General features: G+C 43.6%; 1 long non-coding RNA gene across 2 annotated transcripts; it reads left to right on the plus strand.

The window, feature by feature from the left end:
* The first annotated feature begins 853 nt into the window (after positions 1-853).
* Positions 854-13380, plus strand: LOC113939759. 2 transcript variants are annotated; one of them, XR_003525343.2, is made up of 3 exons: positions 854-945; positions 4263-4673; positions 12919-13380. It is a non-coding gene; the product is annotated as an uncharacterized LOC113939759 (long non-coding RNA). The 2 variants fall into 2 exon arrangements; XR_003525342.2 differs by having other exon boundaries at positions 12916-13379.
* The last annotated feature ends 2819 nt before the right edge of the window (positions 13381-16199 follow it).

Consider the following 16199-nt stretch of genomic DNA (forward strand, 5'->3'; position numbering starts at 1 on the left):
TATCCAACCATGAGTGGGGATACATCGAAATGCTGTAAGAAAGTTGCTGGAAGATTGGGTTTGCTGGGGGGGGGGGGGGGGTTGTGTGTGTAGATTGTGGTAGTTAACTTGTACTGAGCCTGCGGTGTTAGGCAACACTCTAAGCACTGTGTGTAGAGGAACTCATTTCATGCCAACAACACATCAGTCAGGTAAGTACTGTTATTATCCCCATTTAATGGATGAAGACACTGAGGCACACACTAGCTTTTAAATACAGTCCTTGAGAAAGACCCCAGCTTGTTGACCTGTGACTCAGAATTGGACGTGTCCAGGGGCATAGAGAGGCCTCCTGTAGGTTTATGAAAGCGGAGAGGGAAGTAGGCCCAACGCTCTCTCTCCCACCAAAAAGCCGCTCCCACCCCATTAACTGGAGAGGGGGGGCTTGAAGGATGACCTGCAGACCCACCAGACGCCGAAGGGGCAATCCCTCATGGCCTGCTTCCACGCCCTTGTGCTTGCCTCTTAGCTCTTTTAAAGACCAGAACGATGGTTCCGCCCAAACCCTTGACCTTTGGAGCCTGATGACACGAAGCTGTACTTGGAAATGGGAAACGTGAAGGGACTTTGGAGCCGTCTTCTCTCTCATCCCGACCTGATTTAGGACCAGGCTGTTAGGACGGTGGGTGTCCACAAGATGGCGGACTCCTACCAATGGTGGATCTGTGGGCGGAAGAAGGGAAGGAGGGCAGGGCCGGCTGGCTGTTTCCATTGGTTCAACCTGCCTGGTTGTGCCAGAGACTTTCTGGGTGGGTGTGGAGCTGGGCTCAGCTCGAGGTGAAGAGGTGCAAACAGAACTTTGTACCCGGAAATACTGGTGTCCAAAGGGGAGTGTTGCAGGGGAAGAGCCGAGCTCTGCCGTGTCCTGGCAGATTGTTTGCCACCCCAAGATTCCGGGCAGATCAGGTATGTTCCAGGGGAGCAATCACTTCTTCTAACACCAGGGCACGCCGAAAGTAAATAATAATGATACTAGCCATCAGGTATTGCATATTTACGGTGAGCCGGCCTGCTGCCCTTGGGTCCTTCACACCCGATCTAGACTCTCCCTCCCATCCTACAAGCCCTGGCCCCCCCCAGCTCGCCCCTCTCCCAGGTGACACCTTCACCCGAGATTCAGTTACTCTTTGGATTAGCTGCCTAGGGTTGCCATAGCTGGTTATCACAAAACTGGTGACTTAAAACAACAAAAATGTATTCTTCCACCTTTCTGGACATGGCAAGTCCAAAATCAAGGTGTCGACAGGGATGTACTCCCCACCGAAGGCTCTGGGGACTCCTTTCTTGCCTCTTTCACCTTTGGGGGGGGGGGTGCTCCTTGTGGTCACGTGACTCCAGGCTCTGTTGCTTCACAACGCCTTCTCTGGTCCCTGTCTTCATTTTTCTGTCTCTTATATGGAGACACATGGACTGGATTGTTGGATGTAGCCTCCCCACCCCCCACCCCCGTAATCCGGGATGATCTCACCTGGATATCTGCAAAGACCCTTTTTCTAAATAAGGTCACATACACAGGTCCCAGGGGTTAGGACGGGGACAGATCTTTTCGGGGGCCACCCCTCAATTCACTAACACTCGCTGCAGAAACCTATGTGTTCTCCTGGGCACCTCCGACTCCTCCCTCCCTGTGAAAGTGGACCGCCGATGCTGGTAGACTTTTCTGCTCAGTGCCAACACCTAACCCAAGCCGTGAGCATTTCTTCCCTAACCTCCTAACCGGTTTCCCTGCGTCCGCCCTGTTGTGGCCTGAACTGTGGCCCTGCCCCCCCAACTCCTGTATCAAAGCTCTGACCCCCGGTGGTGATTGCTTTGGGAGGCGGGGCTCTCCTTAGATAAAGTTAAATGAGGTCACAAGGGTAGGGCCCTAATCTGACAGGACTGACATCCTTAGAAGAAGAGTACCAGAGATCTCTTCCGGGCAGGAACGGTGGAAAGTCAGAGGACACAGTGAAAACCAGCCATCTACAAGCCAGGAGGAGAGATCTCTCCAAAAAGCCACGTTGATGGCACCTTGGTCTCGGGCTTCCTGTCTACGGAAGTGTGAGAAAATACACTTCCGTGGTTGCAGCCACTCAGCCTGTGTATTTTGCTAATGGCCACCCAAGCAAATGCATGCACATTGCGAGCTTCCTCCTACCCGGACTCTGCAATGCAGCCCGCGACCTGTGTCAGACCCAAGTCCCAAACCTCGGCTAAATCAAGCCTCCCACTCTCCCTTCCTTCCCCAAATCTATCCAGGCACTGTTCTGAGCACTAGGGCTGTTAACAGTGAACAAAGCAGACAGCGCCCCCCTGACAGTCCTGTGTGAAGGATCCAGTCCAGCCGGCTCTCGCTGCCTATGGTTCTGAGCTTTGAACGCCATCTACAAAACCCAGTCTGGCCAGCTTCCCCTTGTCCCATGCTCCTTGGCCTTCCCCTCCACCGCCCATATCCGCCTGCACTCTCCTGACAGCCTTCTCCAGTTCTTCCAGCACATACTGCTCCATCCCTCCAGGGAGCCTGGAGCTCTGCGGCTCCTTCTGCCTGGAAGGCTTCCCCTTAAGCTTACTTAACCCTGGCTCCTGTTTCTGCTCTTGAATAACCCTGTTACAGGCTCCCAGCACCTGCCCCTTTTCCCCCTGCAGCGCTGATAACAATGACAATTAAATCATTAACTGTGTAGCTAGCTGTCTGGTGTCTCCCTAACCCACCGAGTCTGAAAGCCCCATGAAGACCTGCCTCCTTTTGATTCCTGCTGCTTTCCCAGGGCTTAGCAGGGTCAGAACAGAGCAGGCACCTGTTACTTATTGTTACCTGAATGAGCAAAGGAATGAACTAGCTACTCTCATTCTGATAAGCGTCTCACATCCTTTAGATGTTTTCATGCCCAGTGTTCAGATGGGAAAAGTAAGACGCAGCGTGGGTGGCGAGGTGACTGGCAAGAGGTCACCCAGTTAGTAATGGTCGGCACTGAAATAGCAATCCATAGCTTTCTGATGTCAAAGACACGGCTTCTAACAGCCATGATTCAGACCCAGTTTGCTTTAAATGATGAGAGAATTCTTAACAGAAAAGCAGAAGCATCCCAACTAGAAATTCACTAAAGAATCATTTCCCCTATCCAAATAATTATTGCAGTGAACAGGAGAATGGATGAACAGTCTGTGATATATTCACATAATGGAATGCTACTAGCAAAAAAAATAAAAACAAAAACAAAAACAACCCCAAAAAACCCCAAGAAATGAACTACTAATAACATGCTATTGCATTAGTGAGTTGCAAAAGCGTTGTGCTGAGCCAGGGAAGCCAGGCACAGAAGAGCTCATGCTGGAGGATTCCATTTACGGGAAATTCTGGAATAGGCAAAATCATCTATGGTGAAAAACATCCGATCAGCGGTTGCCTCTGGGGTGGGGGTGGGGGAAGGGCATGAGGGAACTTTCTGGGGTGATGACAACTTTCTGTATCTTGATGGAGGTTTCAATTCCCCGAGTGTGTATGTATTTGTTCAAACTCAGCATACGTTAAGCTTGAGATTTGTTAATTTCTGTGTTTGCAAACTTTATCTCAAAAAAGGAAAGCCGTAAGCAAATACTAAACTCTAGTTAATGATATACACGCTGAAGTGTTTACAGGTGAAGGGTCCTAACGTCTGCATCTTATTTGAAAACTAGTCAAAAAAAATGACAGGTTGGGGTGCTTGGATGGCTCAGTCGGTGAAGTGTCTGCCTTCTGCTCAGGTCATGATCTCAGGGTCCTGGGATCGAGCCCCGAATTGGGCTCCCTGCTCAGTGGGGAGTCTGCTTCTCCCTCTCCCTCTGACCCTTCCCCTTGCTCATGCTCCTGCTCTCTCTTGTTCTCTCTCTCAAATGAATAAATAAAAAAAATCTTAAAAAAAAAAATAAGACAGATTGATGATGGACAGAGGGAGGAATAGAAGGAAAGCACAAGAAAAGGTTAAATGTAGACTCGAGGTGATGGCATATGGGTGTTCACTGCACAATACTTTCAACTTTGCTCTCTCTCTTTGAAGTTTTTCATCATAAAATATTGATAAAATAGTGTTATAAGCTGAAAAATGCATTTCCAAAGTAGCTAACGTTCACCGTAATCAGTAAAGATGCTCTAGAGATGAAGAAAGCTGAAAAATGCATTTCCAAAGTAGCTAACGTTCACCGTAATCAGTAAGATGCTCTAGAGATGAAGAAATCGAAATGCACTCATTGCCGTTTTGCCCTAGTTTCAAGGGGATGATAGACAAGGAAGACCCAGAGAAGGCGCTGAGCACGTTGGAAGCAGGCGGGGCCAAGCCTTGGCAGGACCCAGCGGACTTTTCTCTGGGCTGGAGAGGTTACAGAATTCGGGACTGGACATCAAGGGTGGCAGAGTTGGCCCTCAAAACTTGCTCACCTGTGGGTCCAGTGAGAATCAATGACATTTTTCTTAAGAGCTGAGCTGAGAGAAAGCCTAGTAAGTTCCAGGAATACAAACCACGAAAATGAAACACCAGGCTTATGTTTCCAGCTGGATCAAGCTGCTGTCTAAAAGGACCTCATGCTGACACTGCTCACTTGGCCCTAAATTCAAGGCCACCTTCTCAGGGGCTGCGGGGGTGAGGAGCCTGGATGGCCAGAACGAGACAACTCTGACAGTGAGTAGAGTGACGTCAGATACATCCGCGTGCCTGTCCTGTTCCCACCGCTCACTGGTTATGTGGCCCTTGGGTGCCTCACGGGGCCCCTCCTGGCCTCAGCTTCCGTATCTGTAAAATGGAGACAGTAATGTTTAGCTGGCAGCCTGCATGTTGGCTTACAGATCATGACCTTGTCAAGGTCAGCTACCACCTCCATTTCTGTCCGTCTTGTCGGTTCCAAGGTGGAGCCTCAGTTTCCCATGTTTGCTGTTTACCAGCAGCTTTTGACCTTGCTGATCAGGCCCCCCTCCTTGACATACTCGCTTCCCTCAGTCACAGAGCCCAGCCTCCCTGGCCACTCCTGCAGCCTCTTTTGCTGGGTCCTGGTATCGAGCCCCACGTCGGGCTCCCTGCTCAGCGGGAAGCCTGCTTCTCCCTCTCCCACTCCCCCTGCTTGTGTTCCCTCTCTTGCTGTCTCTCTCTGTCAAATAAATAGATAAATAAAAATCTTAAATAAATAAAAATTGAGATAAAATTGATATAGAGCATTATATTAGTTGCTGGTGTACACCATAATAATTTGATATTGGTGTACATTACTAGGTGATCACACACACTAAATCTCATTGCCATCTGTCACCATACATTGGACCCCCTTCACCCTTTTTGCCCACCTCCCAACCCTCTACCCTCCTGATACCCAACAGTCTGTTATCTGTGCCTATGAGTTTTGGTTTGTTTCTTCCTTTTTGTTTTTCAGATTCTACGTATAAGTGAAATCATACAGTATTTGTCCTTCTCTGCCTGACTTACTTCACTTAGCGTAATACCCTTGAGAGGAGTCTATTCAAAGTGCGCCCTCCCCTGCCACCCCCAACCATGCTTCCAGGCAAAACTCACAGGTGTCTGCACTTGGCTCTAACTTTGTTTTCCCAGGCCATGGTGCCCTACATTCTTGGAAAGTAGACCCCAACTACAAAACATCTTCTCTAGCCTGACCACAACCGGCATCCTGGTGGAGCCCTGGACAGAGCCCCTTGGAAACCTGCCACCTTCTGCTCTCCCCTGCCAAGAATGGGACTCCCTCCCCACCAGCCCCTCCCCGTGAATGCAGCTGCAACCCTCTCACATCTTTGAAAACCCCTTAAAAGGCCCAGCCTCACAGGAACTTGGGGCCGACATTTCTCTTAATGTCTGACTCCTCTCCTCTCTTGGAAAGTGAATCAACTCTGTCCTGTGTGTTGGTCTACTCTTGGAGCAATTCTTTGCCACCTGCACCACCGGCCAACCTAACAAACCTCAAGGCCCATATGTGTTGTTCTAAATGGCAAGGTTGTCTTCCTTTTTTATGGCTGAGTAGTATTCCATTGTATATACGCTCCACATCTTTTCCATTCATCCATCAGTGGATACTCTAGGTTATTTTCATGTGTCGGTTATCGTGAATAATGCTGCAGTGAACATAGGGGTGCAGATATCTCTTTGAATTAGTGTTTTTATTTCCTTTGGTTGAATACCCAGAAGTGCAATAGCTGGATCATATGGTAGTTTTACTCTTTATTCTTTGGGGAGCCTCCATACTGTTTTCCACAGTGGTTGCACCAACTTACATTCCTACCAACAGGGCACAAGAGCTCTCTTCTCCACATCCTCATCAATACTTGTTATTTCTTGTCTTTTCGATGAAGCCGTTCTAACAGGTGTGAGGTGATACCTCATTGTGGTTTTCACTTGCATTTCCGTGATGATTCTTGAGGCTGAACATTTTTTCATGTGCCTGTTGGCCATCTGTGTCTGCTTTGGAAAAATGTCTATTTAGATCCTCTGTCCATTTTTCAATCAGATTATTTGTGGGGTTTTGTGCTATTGAGTTGTTTGAGGTCTTTATATGTTTTGGATATTAACCTCTTATTGGACGTATGATTGGCAAATAGTTTCTCCCATTCAGTAGGTTGCATCTTTGTTTCACTGATGGTTCCTTTTGCTGTGCAGAAGCTTTTTGGTTTGATATAATCTCATTGTGTATTTCTGCTTTTGTTACCTTTGCTTTTGGAGTCAAACCTAAAAATTCACTGCCAAGACTGATGTCAAGGAGCTTATGCCTGTGTTTTTTTCTAGGAGTTTTATGGTTTCAGGTCTTACATTCAAGTCTTTAACCCACTTTGAGTAAGTTTTTGTGTATGACATAAGATAGCGAATTCCTTTCATGTGTTTGCCTGTAACTGTCCAGTTTTCCCAACACCATTTATTGAAGAGACTACCCTTACCCTTGGCTCCTTTGTTGCAAATTAATTGACCATATATATGTGGGTTTATTTCTGGACTCTCTTTTCTTTTCCATTGATCTATGTGTCTGTTTTCATGCCAGTGCCATACTGTTTTGATTGCTACAGCTTTGTAGTATAATTCGAAAACAGGGGGCATAATGCCTTGTGTCTGGTTCTTCATTCTCAAGATTGTTGTTCTTCCAGGTCTTTTGTGGCTCCCTACAAATATTAAAATTATCGGTTCTATTTCTGTTTAAAATGCCACTGGAATTTTGATAGGGATTGCATTGAATCTGTAGATTGCTTCAGGCAATATGGACATGTAAACAATATTAGTTCTTCCAATCTGTGAGCAGGAAATATCTTTCCATTTATTTGTGTCTTTGTCAATTTCTTTCATCAGTGGCTTACAGTTTTCAGTGTATAGGTCTTTCCTCTCCTTGGCTAAATTTATTCCTAGGTATTTTCTTCCTTTTGATGCAATTATCAGTGGGATGGTTTTCTTAATTGCTCTTTTCAATAGCTCACTATTAGTTTATAGAAATGCAACAGATTTCTGTAAATTGATTCTTGTATCACTAATTTCATTTATTAGTTCTAACTTCACTAAATTCATTTATTAGTTCTAACAGGGTTTTTATGTGTATGTGTGTGGAGCCTTTAGGGTTCTCTGTATATAGTATCATTTGAATCATCTGCAAATAGTGGGATTTCCTCCCCACCCCCCATTTGGATGCCTTTTATATATTTTTCTTGCCTAATTGCCATGGCTAGGACTGCTAATACTATGTTGAATAAAAGTGGTGAAAGTGGGCATCCTTCTTTTGTTCTTGGTCTTAGAGGAAAAGCTTTCAGGAATATGAACATGATGTTAGTTGTGGGTTTGTCATACGTGACTTTTATTTTGTTGAGGCACTTTCCCTCTTACCAACTTGGTTGGGTGTTTTTATCATAAATGGTGTTGAATTGTATCAAATGCTTTTTCTGCATTTGAGATGATCATATGATTTTTATTCCTTATTGTTTTAATGTGGTATATCCCATTGGTTTGCGGATGTCGAACCATTTTGCACCCCTGGAATAAATCCCAGTTGATCGTGGTGTTTGATCCTTTCTATGTATTGTTGAATTCAGTTTGCTAATATTTTGCTGAAGATTTTCACATCCATGTTCATCAGGGATATTGGCCTGTAATTTTCTTTTCTTATGGTCTCCTTATTTGGTTTTGGAATTGGGGTAATGCTGGCCTCATAAAACATGTTTAGAAGTGTTCTCTCATCTTTAATTTTTTGGAATAGTTTAAGAAGGATACATATTAAATCTTCTTCAAATGTTTGGTAGAATTCACCAGTAAAGATATCTGGTCCTGGACTTTTGCTGGGAGCTTTTGATTACTGATTGAATCTCCTTACTAATAATCGGTCTATTCAGATCTTCTATTTCTTCATGATTCAGTCTTGGAAGATTGTATATTTCTAGGAATTTATCCATATGTTCTTTGTTGTCCAGTTTGTTGGTATGTAATTGTTCATACTCGTCTCTTATGATCCTTCCTTCATATTTCTATGGTATCAGTTGTAATTTCTCCTCTTTCATTTCATTTTATTTGAAACTTCTCTCTTTTTTTCTTGGTGAATCTAGCTAAAAGTTTGTGAATTTTGTTTATCCTTTCAAAACCAGCTTAGTTTCATTGATCCTTTCTATTGTTTTTTTTTTTTAAGTCTCTATTTCATTTATTTTTGCTGTTCTCTAAATGATTTCCTTCCTTCTACTAACTTTGGGATTAGTTTGTTCTTCTTTTTCTAGTTCCTTTAGGTGTAAAGCTAGATTGTTTGAGTTCTTGTTTCAAGAGGTAGGCCTGTATTGCTATAAATTTCCTTGTTAGAACTGCTCTTGCTGCATCCCCTCAATTTTGGATTGTTTATTTCCATTTCCATCTGTCTCAAGGTATTTTCTTTTAATTTCCCTTTTGATTTCTTCATTGACTCATTGGTTTTTCAGTAGCATGTTGTTTAATCCCTACATATCTGTGATTTCTTCAGTTTTCTTGTCATTGACTTTTAGTTTTATACCATTGTGGTTGGAAAAGATGCTTGATGTGATTTCAGTTTTCTTTAATTTATGGAGATCTGTTTCATGGCCTAACATGTGATCCATCCTAGGGAATGTTCCATGTGCATTTGAGAAGAATTTATATTTTCCTGCTTTTGGATGGGATGTTCTGTATATAACTGTTAAGTCCATCTAGTATAAGGTGTCATTTAAGACTGGTGTTTCCCTATTGATTTTTTCTTTGGGTGATATATCCATTGATGTAAGTGGAGTATTAAAGTCCCCTACTATTATTGTACTGCTGTGAATTTCTCCCTTTGGGTCTGTTCATATTTGCTTTCTATATTTAGGTCCTGCTGTGTTAGATGCATAAATATTTACAACTAAATCCTCTCATTGGATTGACCCTTTTATCATTATGTAATGCCATTCTTTGTCTTTTATCACAGTCTTTGTTTTAAAGTGTATTTTGTCTGACACAGGTATAAATAGCTACACCAGCTTTCTTTACATTTCCATTGCAGGGAATATCTTTTTTCCATCCATTCACTTTTGGTCTATGTGCATCCTTAGATCTGAAGTGAGTCTCTTATAGGCAATATATAGATGAGTCTTTTTTGTTTGTTTTGTTTTGTTTTTACTCAGTTCAGCCACTCTGTGTCATTTGATTGGAGATTTTAGTCCATTTACATTTAAAGTAATTCTTTTTTTGGCTGTTTTTGTAGTTCCTCTCTCTGTCTTTCTTCTTTTCTTGTTCTCTTCCCTTGTGGTTTGATGACTTTCTTTAATGTTATGCTTATGTTCCTTTCTCATGATCTTTTGTGTAGCTGCTATAGGTTTTTGCTTTGTGGTTTTTGCTTTTCTTTTTTTTTACCATGAGATTCACATACAGCAGGCTGTATATATAATAAGTTCATATTATATATTATTTATTTATATGCTATCTTAAGTTGATAGCGGCTTAAATTTGAATACGTTTTAAACCTCTACATTTTTATTTGCCCCCAACACATTTTATGTTTTTGATGTCATATTTTACATCTTTTTATTTTGTGTATCTCTTAACTAATTATTGTAGTTATAGTTAATTTTTACTACTTTTTTCTTTCAACCTTCATTCTGTCTTTATAAGTGGTTCATACCATTTCTGTATATTCACCTTTACCAGTGACATTTTTACTTTAGTATGTTTTCTTGTTAATGTCTTTTCTGCTTAAAAAAAAAAAAAAAGTCTCTTTAACATTTCTTATAAGGCCAGTGTGGTGGTGATGAACTTTTTTAGCTTTTGCTTGTCTGAAAAACTCTTTATCTCTCCTTAAATTCTGAATGATAGACTTGATGGTTAGAGTATTCTTGGTTGAAAGTTTTTTACTTTTAGCACTTTGACTATATCAAGCCTCTCACTTCTGGCCTGCAAAATTTCTACTGAAAAATCAGCTGTTAGTTTTATGGTGATCCCTTTGTATGTAACAAGTGGTTTTTCTCTTGCTGCTTTCAAGATTCTTTATTTTTATTTTTGACATTTTAATTATAATGTGTTTTCATGTGGACCCCTTTGAATTCATCTTATCTGGAACTCTCTTTGCTTCCTGGATCTGGATGTCTGTTTCCTTCCCCAGGTTAGGGAAGTTTTCAGCCGTTATTTTTTCTAGTAAGTTTTCTGCCCCTTTCTCTTCTCCTTCTGGCACCCTTATCATGTGAGTGTTATTCTGCTTGATGGTGTCTTTTAAGATATCTTTACTTTTTTTAAAAAAGATTTTATTTATTGGTCTCTTAAGGTATCTTTACTTTAAAAAAAGGTTTTATTTATTTATTAGAGAGAGAGGGAGAGAGAGAGAAAACAAGTCGTGGTGGGGGGGTGGCAGGCAGACAGAGAAGCAGACTTCCTGCTGAGCAGAGAGCCTGATATGGGGCTTGATCCCAGGACCCCAAGATCATGACCTGAGCTGAAGGCAGATGCTTAACTGCCTGAGCCACCCAGGCGCCCCAAGATATCTTAACTTTTCAAAATTCTTTTTCTTTTTGTTGCTCTGTTTGGGTGAGCGCCATTGCCCTGTCTTCCAGGTTGTTGATTTGTTCTTCTGTTGAACCCCTCTAGTGTATTTTTCATTTCAGTTACTGTATTCTTTAGCTCTGTGATTTCTGTTTGGTACTTTCTTATATTTTCTGTCTCTTTGTTGAAGTTCTCACTGTGTGCATCCATCCTTTTCCTGCGTTTAGCGAGCATCTTTCTATTACTTTGAACTCTTTATCAGACAGATTACTTATCTCTGTTTTATTAAGGGTTTGTGTGTTTTTTTTTCCCCCTGAGATTTTTGTCTTGTTCTTTTGTTTGAAACATATTCCTTTGTTTTCTAATTTTGCTCGACTCTCTGTGTTTGTTTTTATGTATTATGCAAAACAGCTGCCTCTCCCAGTCTTGAAGCAGTGGCCTTGTGTAGGAGGGGAAACTTATCTTTCAACCTTGCCCTACTTCTTAGTTGTCTCTTGTACCTTTATTATGGTCAAAGTACTCTGATTTATTCTTGATAGGTTCCAGTAGGTTCCAGTTGTTGAGGGTGTGCCAAGTGTGTTCCAGAGGGAGTGATCTCAGTTAGCACCTAGTTTTAGGCTGATTGGAGGCCAGGTCCTCAGGCAGCAGCTTGTAGGTATATGCAGTCCTGTGGAACTGCAACTGTTGACCTCTGGAGATCTGGAGGTATCCCCTGGATGACAGTTGAAAGAATCAGGGCTTCAGACAAGTATATACGCTCTTTTCTGGGAAGTACCTGCAAGCATTGGCAAGGCCACAGGAGACTGTAAAAATGATGTCTTTCTGCCTACATTCCCTGAGAGTGCCTTTGTAACCTCTAAATGTGTGGCAAACCCGAAGCCTATCCACAAGTAAATGGGCCTTTTTCACAGGCAGAATGGATATGTGTTTTAGTCTCTGTGCATGAGTGTCCTGAGCGTGCTCTAAACTGTCTTTCTGATTGTTGTAGTCCCAGGGGGCCCAGGAACACAAGCCCCCTCTGGCCAGCATAGACAGACGATCACTAGGTGTTTCCTGAATGAACGTACTTTCCCACCAGTTTTAGCAAGGCTGTGGGAGAGTGTTGAGGGTGGGGCATGTCCACAGCTTTATTGATGCAAGGGGTGAGTGCTGGGACAGTGCACGCTCTTGGTTTTAGCGAGGCCAGGTAAGAGCACTGGGGGGCAGGGCACACCCGTGGTAAAGCCAAATTCTTGATCCCTCCCCACCAGCTCCCCCTTCAAATCTTCATTTTGCAAATGGCACCACGAATTCTCCCATTTGCTCAAGCCAAAATTCATGGAATCATCTTTGACCTATTTTTTTCTTCTCGAGTCAATTCAGCAACAAATACGTTGCTGCCACTTTTGAAATATGTTCACAGTGGGGCCACTCTTCTCCATCCTTGTGGTTAGCACTGAAGTCTCTCCTCCAGACTGTTCCATTTGCTGCCGAAACGGCATCGCAGCTTCCACCGTTGTCCTAAATTCTGTTTCCCCCATAGTAGCCAGAACCGTTCTAAAGAAAAAAAATCAAGACTCTCCATTGGTGCCAGAATAAAGTCCCATGTCTGTACCCTTCCTACAAGGCCCATGACCCCTCTGATCTCATGCCCTACCTCTCTCCTCTTTGCTCGTTCTATACCATACCTACTGATTTCCCAGCTGTTCCTCCAACATACCAAGCATGCTGTCGCCTTTCCCAGTGGTATTTCTTCTACTTGGACCATTCTCTCTCTCTCTCTCTCTCTCTATGGCTTGATGTCTCACTTCCTTTAGGTTACTCTCAGATGATACCCTATCCTGAAGACTATACTACTCTCTCTGACATGGTACCCCTCTTCACTTTCTACCCCTTTAGCCTCATTTATTTTTCTCCTAAGCACTTCTCATTAATTGTATATTTATTTGCTTTTTTTTTTTTTATTAAGTAGAACCCACAACCCCGAGATCAAGACCTGAGCTGAGATCAAGAATCAGATGCCTAACCAACTGAGCCACCCGGGCACCCCTTTATTTGCTCATTTTAAAATTCTCTTCCCACTTGAATGTGAGCCCCATGAGAAGATAGACTTTCTATATTCTACCCATCACTGTATCCCCAACACCCCAAATAGAGCCTGGCACACAGTAGGCTTGACAATAAAGATTTGTAAGATGGTTGAACGAGTAAACACCTAACTCCGTGCTGGCCTAGAAAATGCTTTCACAAAATGATTTTCATTATCGTGATTATGGCCCTTTATGAAGAAAAAGGACAGAATTAGTGGGGAAGACCTGATTCTGGTCCCAAATGAGACCTGAGTGGAAAAAACCTTAATCCCTTGGGCAGTTTCACTGTTGGTGTGAGTCAGAAGCTGCTTTTTTGACCAGGAAGCTGTTGTGTCACATGACCCAGAAATTACTGCCACCCCCTTCCTGGTAAATAGTTTTGTCCTCCTGCCTAAGGCCCTTTCTCATTTTGGCTCCTGAGTCCCTGTTTCTGCCTGGGGAGCATTTCTTTGAAATGATCCTAACATACCATCACTCAGTAATTACACCCCAGAGCATAGGGCTTTCTTGTGTCTGTAAGACAGTGCTATTGCACATTTCAACAGAGTCTGTTAAAAGGCATTTATCACCAATCTGCTGGGCATGCTCTGAAATTAGTTCAGTTTGGATGTTGGCCCTTCTTATCTCTGCAGACAAATAGATACAGCCCTGCGTACGACCTGCAGGAAGTGGGGCTTTGATCTCTGTGGAGAAACCTACTTTATAGCTCTTTTAAAAATTGAATTATGTTCTGTATAAATGTGTTTTTAAAACATCATAGTCTATGGAAAGAAGCAGGATTCATTTATCAGAAAGGACATTTTAAGTTCTACAACCAAACAGATAGTGAGTGCTTTCTTGGTTGATAATATAGTACTTGTGTTTGATAAAAGTCCAAATCCCTGATAGAAAGTAGCAAGACAAAGAGGGGAGATTGAGAAACACACACATACAGGGGCTAGGTAGGGCAAGAGGGAGGGAGGGAGGAAGAGAGAGAGAGAGGAAAGGAGAGAGGGAGAGAGTTAACCCTTCCCATTTGAGGAGTAATCCCAAAGGTTCAAGCTGATGACTGACATGGGAGGTACTGTTGCTTCTGCACCCAGTCGGTGAGCTGAGAGCTAGGGGCAGAGTAAGCCTTGCTCTTTCCTTTCTTTATTTTCCTTTCTTTTGTTTCCAGCCGATCTAGGAAGAACATAATTTGCTAGAGGAGGCTTTGGTAGCAGCCTGGCCCAACTACCAAGCAGCAGCTTGGGATGGGCAGAAAGTTGGGTCCCCTTGTGAGTTACAGGTGTTACCCTGAAATCTGAGAGGTGATATGACTTGCCGGGTCACAGAGTGCATTGGGAGCAGAGCTCCCCTGGAAGCCTAGGTTCCAGATGCTTAGCTTCTCTCCCCCTGCCCACAAACACACACACTGGAGATTTCAAACCACACTCCCTGTTGGGGAAGAGGGAGGTGGTGATTCTCCAGGGACCACAGCAAAGGGGCCAGGGGCACTGAAGGGGGATCAGGTGGCTGTGACTCTAGCTGCCCCACCCCCATCTTCAATCAGAGCAGCTCCATCCAGTTTTGTTTTCTATACTGTGGATCCGTGGAATGTATTAACTGAGAAAAGAGGTTTGAAACAACCGCAGATTTTGGGTACATTAGAAAGGGTAGTTTGTACTGACAGACTGAAAACTAGAGGGACCTCAGAACACAGATTCTGGAACTGGGCTCCATGGTTTCAAATCCCAGCTCTACCTCCTACTAGTTGTATTCCCTTGTCTGTAAAAGGGCTAGATGAAAACAGTAGGACCCCATAGCATATTAAACAAGTGGAAATATGTAAAGCACACAGAAAAGGCACATTCCATGGCAGACATTCAGTAAATGATAGTTGTTTTTAACTCTGAGATGGGGAACCCCTGTTAGATTAAGCAGCTGTTGCTAACTGCTTATCAATTGGAAAGTCAGAATTCCCTTTAATGACTAGTTCTACAACCTAACCACTCCATCCTTTAATATTGATGCTTGGTCAAATTAATTAAGACATCAGATTGAGTTAGCCCTTCTGCTTGGAAGAGAGACAGAACACGCTGGCTAGGTCAAGAAATAAGTAAAGTCGATGGGGTGGCGTGGTTATTGTAAGAGTGGCACAGGCAAAAAGAGAAAACACAAATCCCAGAATGGGATCAGGGTGGGTTCTTGAACCTGTACTCAGTGTGGCTCAGTATGGTGTGATTCCCAGAGCCTGGAGGTGGAACATGGGTCTGGCATCCACATCCACTTCAGGGTTGGGTTTTGCAGTGATGGCCCATCCTTAATGTGGCTCAGCTACTTCACTGTCCATTCATTCTCATGCCCCTGCTGGCTTACTCACTCAGCCGCTCTGTTTCTTCTCTGCTATATCATTCTGTCCATCTCCCGGCCCCCCACCCCCTACTCTCCTTTTTTTACTCTCCTCTCATAGCTAATAGCATCATCACCCTGATCAAATTCCTGAGAGAGCACATCTGACTGGTCCAGCTCCTTTTGCTGTCCCAGGCCACATCATATGTAGCTTGCTAGCCCAAGATCAGCTGTTCGTGGGTCACCTGACCACCATTGTCCAATCAGCTTTGGCAGAGCTGGGATGTTAGGGGGTTTGGGAGGGGAGGATGGGAAGGTCACCTGGAACCAAACCTGCAGGCATGGCAATCAGCAGGGCTGTGGATGGGGCACTTGTCCTTAGACCATCTGCAGAGCACGCCCCCCCCACCCCCCGCCCCGAGACCGACTTCCCTAATGCAGAATTGCCTTTATTATTAAGGATAATGAAGTGGGAAGGTCTGCAGGTCTCCTTCTAGGGAGGGATTCCTGTTTGAATCTCTTGCTGCCTGGAAGGCATCTCCACTCAATGAGCAACCTCATTACTTCACTTCAAGCCAAGTGCTCTGGAGGAAATGAATGGCCCTGAGTGCGGGTTTTGCAAACCCAGACATCTGATGGCTCAGTGAGGCAGTGCTCCAATTTCTTTCCTGACGTAGAAAGAAATCAGTTACCTAAGACAAATCTCTGAGGAAACAGAATTCCCAAGTTTTTGGACCAGCTAAATTCTTTTCTATTTATCTTGAATACCTCTGTTTAGATAGTATGGTAAAAGAATGAAATAAATGAACAAAACAAAAAGGTTTATTTGACCTCAGCGTACACAAAATTGCAT

This window comes from Zalophus californianus, chromosome 16 (genome assembly GCF_009762305.2).
Source record: "Zalophus californianus isolate mZalCal1 chromosome 16, mZalCal1.pri.v2, whole genome shotgun sequence".
NCBI classification, from domain to species: Eukaryota; Metazoa; Chordata; class Mammalia; order Carnivora; family Otariidae; genus Zalophus; species Zalophus californianus.